General features: G+C 47.1%; 1 protein-coding gene across 19 annotated transcripts in view; it reads left to right on the top strand.

The window, feature by feature from the left end:
• ZNF532 (zinc finger protein 532) overlaps positions 1–6,228 on the top strand; it is a 95,891-nt gene that overhangs the window by 27,041 nt on the left and 62,622 nt on the right. The window contains exon 1 of one of the 19 annotated variants that reach the window (XM_023531147.1): positions 4,876–4,999. The exons of the other annotated variants lie outside the window; for them this stretch is intronic. The gene's annotated coding sequence lies outside the window, so the exon portion shown is untranslated. Of the gene's footprint in view, positions 1–4,875; positions 5,000–6,228 lie in introns of those variants that run through there. 19 annotated transcript variants of the gene reach the window in all.

Below are 6,228 nucleotides of genomic sequence, written 5' to 3'. Positions count from 1 at the left end.
TTTTTTTTTTTATATTTTTTGGTTTATTTTGGTCTCTTGTGTTGGAGGTTTTCCCACAGGTCTGGCGATGTTATTTAAGGATGAGGCTGTGAAAATCTGATTGGAAGCTCTGCCTGCACAGGTGAGACTTGTCCTTTGGGGGGCTTCTCTGTGATTATTCATCGAGTTGAGCTCTTTCTTGAGGGGCCCCACAAGTCAGCGTCTGGACTCCTTTCCCTGGAGCTTTCATTTCTTAGGACGCCCGTCGATTCTTCTGCCTGAGGCATAAGCTTGGCTTGTGGCCTTAGGGGTGGAGGAAATGGAAGGGCAGGCTTTCTGTCCCATACCTCACTCCATGGCTTGGACAACCCAGAGAATTTTCCTCTTGCCCTTCCCTAGCTGTCCCGGCTTGCAGAGGGTCAGGGGCGTCACAGAAGGGCTCTGTGTACTGACTTCCAGCCATCCGTGGTTTAGGCCCCACCTCACTTCCTCCTTCCGGGCCTGAGCTGCTTCGGAGCCGTTTCCATGGGAATAACGGTCCTCCATCCCCACGGCCGCCTCCTGCAAGGCCCCCTGGATGTATAACTCTTGACTTTGCCGACTTAGCCACCACTCTTCCTTTACCCGAAACTTAATCGGTGACTTACGTTGGCCTTGACTCCATTCTCACTGCCCTGTCCTTTGGGCAGATAGTATTTTTTTTTTGGTAACACCTTTGTTGAGATACAAGTCACATATTATACAATTCACCCATTTATAGTGTACAGTCCGTGGTTTTTAGTTTAGTCACAGAGTCGTGTAAGCATCTCCAGTCGATTTTCGGACCTTTTCGTCACCTCGGAAAGAAACTCTGCTCCTTTTAGCCTTCACTCCCCAGTCCTCCCAACCCCCAGCCCTAAGCAACCACAAGTCTCTCTCTCTACATATTTGCCTATTTTTATCTTTTTAAAAATACTTTTAATGTCATCTTTGTGAAATTTCAGGAGCTTATGAATTCAGTCAGCATTCTTTCATGGCAAGTTTTTGCCATGTATATAAAATAGTGAAATAGCGAAAACATCCTGCCTGTTTCTCTCCTTCTGTACTCTGAGGACCGGCTGAGGTGCCACCTCTGACAGACGGGGGAATTTTCCTTTGTTTTCTCTCCCTTTCCCTTCCTCCATTCCCTTATCTAATGTCCCTGCTTCTGATCTGTTGGAGCGGGGACTCGCCAAGCCCAGGTCAGTGGCCTTCCTGTCCCCTCGGCTTGTCGCGTCTGTCAGGTGTCTGAAGAGTGGTCGTTCAGTCTGCCTTTGCATCCGGGCCTCCGAGGGTCTTGGGAGCTGAGGAAGCGGAGGCTGTGTGTGGCGCGGAAGTAGACGTTACTGTCGGGGACTCACAGATCTAACTCCATGCATTGACTATTTGGTCAGCACCTGCTCTTTGGAGAAATTTAAAGCTGTACATGGGCAGCTTTAAAGAATGGACTTTTAGGGCACGAAGACAGATACACAAACAATAATAGCACCTGTTTTGAAGGATGACGAGCCTGCCTGCTGTAGTGGAGTCACAAGTTGGTGTGGCCTTAGGGATAGTCCTGAATAGACGTTAGCCGTTCTTAGGGCTGCTGCCAGGGAGCCCTGTCCCTGTCCCCCCCTCTCCTCTGGACCTCTGGGATCCCTCTTTTGGCTCTGCACCTCACCGCCTGCCTTCTCAGCCAGCTGGTCCCTGGTCCACTCCTTTCCCACTCCGGAGCAGCCTCCCTTCCTTTTTCCTGGAAGAGAGGGCAGCCGCTCAGCTTCCCAGGGGACCAGATGGCTGTGGCTAGACACCTCTGCAGTACGATGAGGACGCCCGAGCCCGCTTTTGCTCCGACTTCTCTCTAAGCCCAGTCTCTCCATTCCTGTTTTTCTCTAGTTCTCTTCGAGTCTCTTAGAACTTACTGCGGCTGCTCACGCTGGCTCTCGGCCGTCTGTGGGGGCCCAGTCTGTGAGCTGCGGCCCTGTGTAGTCTGCTAGTCCGCGGGGTAACAAGGTCTAGGGGTGAGGGCTGGGCCAGGGTTAGGCAAGGAGCGGTTGAGATTGCAGCCATTCCTCAGTTATGCTTGACTAGGGAGACAGAGTTTTGAAATTAAGAGAAAAGGTCATGGGACAGTCAGGGAGACATTGTGGAATTTTGCTTTGCGAGCTGAAATTTTGCTGCCTTGTAAGAGGGAACTGCATTTCTCTCCATGTATGAATTCCAGGTGACCCTACCCAGGGCTGATGCCTAGAGTAGGACTGGAGGCACATCCCCGTTAGGGGAAGGGCCATACACTCCGACATGAGGGGTGAGGAGGAGCCGGTGCCATCACGCCGTGAAGAACCCAGGAATGCTCCGGCTCTTCCTTCCATCAGACCAGCATCGCTTCAAAACTACTTCACTTTCCTTGTTGTTGTTAATGACATATTCTTTAAAAATGTATTTCCCATTTACCGTTAACATGCAGTGCGTATAGTGTCAGGTACATTGCTGTTGTGGGCAGAAACACTGGCCTTGTTAGAGGTGCCTGTGAAGCATGGAGAGAGGGGTAAATGATTCATTCTCTTCCGTGCGGCCTGTACAACCGAATCTTTAGGAGGCACCTATTTTTTTTATAACTTGTTTTATATATTAAACTATCAGTGATCCAGTTGTCATATTGCCCTCCGTCGGGCAAAAAGAAAAACCAGATAATCATTTATCGTCTCTGGCTGCAGACTGGGGCTGGCTGTAGTTGCTGATCATCTGTCATTTTGTGCCCAGGAAAAGCATGGAGAAGGTAAACTTTTGGAAATTCTGTTTCTTATAAACTTTGGTTCAAAAGTAGCTAAGTTGTTTGCTTTAGTCAGTGCCCGACGTTGAGGCCGTTGCTGGTAAGAGGATTAAATGAAAAATTAATCTGCACATATGCAGGGCTGTTGTTTAAACGTTTTAGGAATCGCTCCTGTTGATTGTGCCTTCGTCAACATTCCGTGGGAGCAGGAGGGTGGTGGCACCCATGCCCTGCTCTCAGCCCCCTCTGGGCACCTCACTCCTCCCCCACTCTCTTAGCCATTTATTATCACTGTCTTACTCTTCAAAAAACCTGAAGTCCATGCTTTATTTAGATTTCCTTAGTTTTCACCTAATGCCCTTTTTCTGCCCCAAGATCCCATCCGGGATGCCACGCCATATTTGGTCCTCACGTCCCCCGAGGCCTCTCTGGTGTGTCAGCCTGGCAATGTCTCAGGCTACCCTGGTTTTTCGTGACCCTGTCAGTTTTGAGGAGAGCTGGCTAGGTATTCGTGGCGTGTCCCCAGTTGCGATTTGTCTGATGTTGTTTTGTGATTAGGCTGCGGTAATATGTTTCTGGGATAAGGTGCTGTTCTAACATCACATCAAGGGGACATATCATACTTATGACTTATCATTCTTGATGTTGACTTTGGTCACCTGGTCAAGGTAGTGTTTGTCAGGCTTCTCCACTCTGAAGTTACCCTTTTTCTCTCCCTTTTCCAGACTGTCCTGTTTGGAAGAAAGTCACTAAGGAGCGGGGAGTTACTCTTCACCTCTGTAAGGGCGGGGCATCTACATAACCCATTTGAAATTCTTCTCTGCTTTTCCCCATTCATTCAGTTATTCCAGTCGTTTGTGTCAGTATGGACCCATGAATATTTATTTTATACTTTGGATTATAATCCAATACTACTTTGTTTGTTGCTCAGTTGTACCACCTTTGGCCGTCAGGAGCTCTCGCAGTTGACCTCTGTGTCCCTGAGACCTGCCCCCTGTCAGTGTGGCTCGTTTTGGAGCAATTTCTTAACTTTCTGGTACCACAAGGTGTTCCCGGCTCATTTTGTGCATTTCTTGCCCAATCCTAGTATCGGCCATTTCTCCAGAAGCCCTGGTTCCTTTTCCTGGAGAATGGTGCTAGAAACAAAGATCCGGGCGATGGGTGTCCGCCTCGCTGTTCGTTTATTGTCACTTTTTTGTCCATTTTTTTTCTCTGCACACTGGTGCTGGGTTCGCCTTCTCACATGACTCACTTTCTTTTTTTTTTCCTATCTGTTCTTTCCACAAGAATGCCCAGATTTGGTTTTTAAAACTGTCAGATTTTTAGAAGACTAGATCAATACAAAATTAATATTCCCTGGACAAGGAATTAAGCTGCTTTTTTATGTGGTTCGAGTTCCAGTATCGACACTACATTGGAATCTGCCTGTAAAGTTAGATTGCATTTGGGCTGATGATATTTTTACTCTGTGATTTGTATCTTTTATTACAGTTTCCAAGAATTTTAGAGATTCATGAACCTTGGGGAGATAGTTAAAAACTTATTAAAATTAAACCTTGAGCATTCGGTTTCATCAAGGCAAAATAAGCAGATGAACTTGAATGGACTGGGAACTGGAGATTTGCATTTATTATTCCCAGTTTAAGGTGCAGCTTATTAGATCGTAGAGCGTGCCAAGGGCAGTGAGATGGTTTAATGAAGGAGATTAAAGTGGAGGCAACAGGAACAATATAAAATTCACGTCTTCGGGTTGTAATATCTCCCCTAGATTTGTCTTTTATGGGAAACCCTGTTTGAAAACCACTTCCTCGCTGTGAAATGTCAGTAAGCTGTAAGCTGAAATGAACATACTCTATTCCACGTCTCAGAAACAGATAGAGGCATACATTATTTTCTTTTTTGTTCTCTGTATCACATTTATTATCGATTTTTAAAATTAACTCTAAGGCTCAAAACTAAGAGTTTTTTTTATGATTCTCAGGGCTCCCTTGGGAAACACTTACTTGCAAGGGTTCTGAGGATTTGTTGGAGGCACGGTGCTCAGGCCTCACGGTCTCTGACCTTCTGCCCATCTAGGAGGCGGGGCCCGGGGATGCTGGAGCCCTTTCAGATGCGACTCTCAGCCAAGGCTGCTGCTGCTGCTGCTGCTGCTGCTGGTGGGAAGTGGCGCACTGTACCTGCAGCGCTGCGTCTGTGTAAATTCACAGCGGGGTTGTCGCTTGCGGCTGCAGAGTCACGTGGGCTCAGGTGAGGGTGGTGCCACTAATGCCTCTGGTCTGAGCACCTCTTCTGTCCACCTCTGTGGTTCTCACCTGGTGGGTCATGTGTGCCTCAGCCTCTAATTCCGATGGTGGCCGAGGCTCACGCCTCAGCCTGTGGGTTCTGTGACAGACAAGGTGAGCCCCTGATCTCTGGCCCTTGGCCCCTCAGGACCAGCTTCCCCACCTGAGAGTGCTGCCCACTTAGCTTGGTTCCTTCTGTTGCTCAAATCCAGACTCTCTGTGACAGGGAAGGTTAATGATCACAGATTGTTCTGTACAACACGGTCCCGACTTGGCTGCCCGGCCAGGTAGGTCTCCCGGCCATAGCTGTTGGTCTCCCTTGGGTTGCAGGATGAGGAATAGGAACCTTTCCTGAAATTCGCTGACCACTGGCCACTCCTTGTTTGAATTTTAAGCTTTCTGTGCTTTTTTGTGCGGCTGTGTTTGATCATGACAAGGCTCTCTCTAAACATCTAAGTGTCAGCACCTCCTCCCGGTATCTCTGGGGTTGGGTGTGTGCTTGTTGCCTTCATTTTTTAGGTGGGAACGTTTCCAACACAAGCCAGGGAGCAGAGGGGATGTTGGTGCTGACTGGAGCAGCACGAAGGGGTGTTGTGCATGTGTACCTGTCGTCTATGTTTGTGTAGCTGCGATGTTGAAAGTTCATTCTTATCACCACGTTTTGTCCAAAGAAACTCGGTTATTTTCGGGAACTGTATGGATGGGTTATCTATGTCCCTGCTTATTTGTTAAGTGACAAGAGTGTTAGGTCGGTAAGTTATTTTATAGAGCTGCACAAAGAAATAAATAGGAAATTCATCATCTCCCTCCATGCATTCATTCATGCATTGTTCACCGGACAAATATTTCTTTTACAACTGGTAGGCAAGCCATATAGAAAGCAGTTTAAGCTTTCTAATAATCAGCAACACAGAAGTTTGTGTATAATAAATCATCATTTTGTTGCTGTAGACATTAGTCAGTAAATATTTACAAAAGTAGGGGATATGATGAACTTAAAGTATAATGAACTTAAAGTATATGATGAACTCTGATGCATAATGGCAGCAATGAAAATTGGTACAGGCTTTGGGAAAGTCATTTTGGCATTTGTCTTCATGGATCAGAAAAAAATGACCTGTGATTGGGTCAAAATTCGGGAACTATTGCATCCGTCTTCTCAGAGATTTATGTTTGCGTAGTAGAAGCTGTCTT

This window comes from Pteropus vampyrus, unplaced genomic scaffold (genome assembly GCF_000151845.1).
Source record: "Pteropus vampyrus isolate Shadow unplaced genomic scaffold, Pvam_2.0 Scaffold62, whole genome shotgun sequence".
Classification (NCBI taxonomy): Eukaryota; Metazoa; Chordata; class Mammalia; order Chiroptera; family Pteropodidae; genus Pteropus; species Pteropus vampyrus.
The sequence above is the reverse complement of the archived record's forward strand: the minus strand, read 5'-3'. Positions and strand labels throughout refer to the sequence as shown.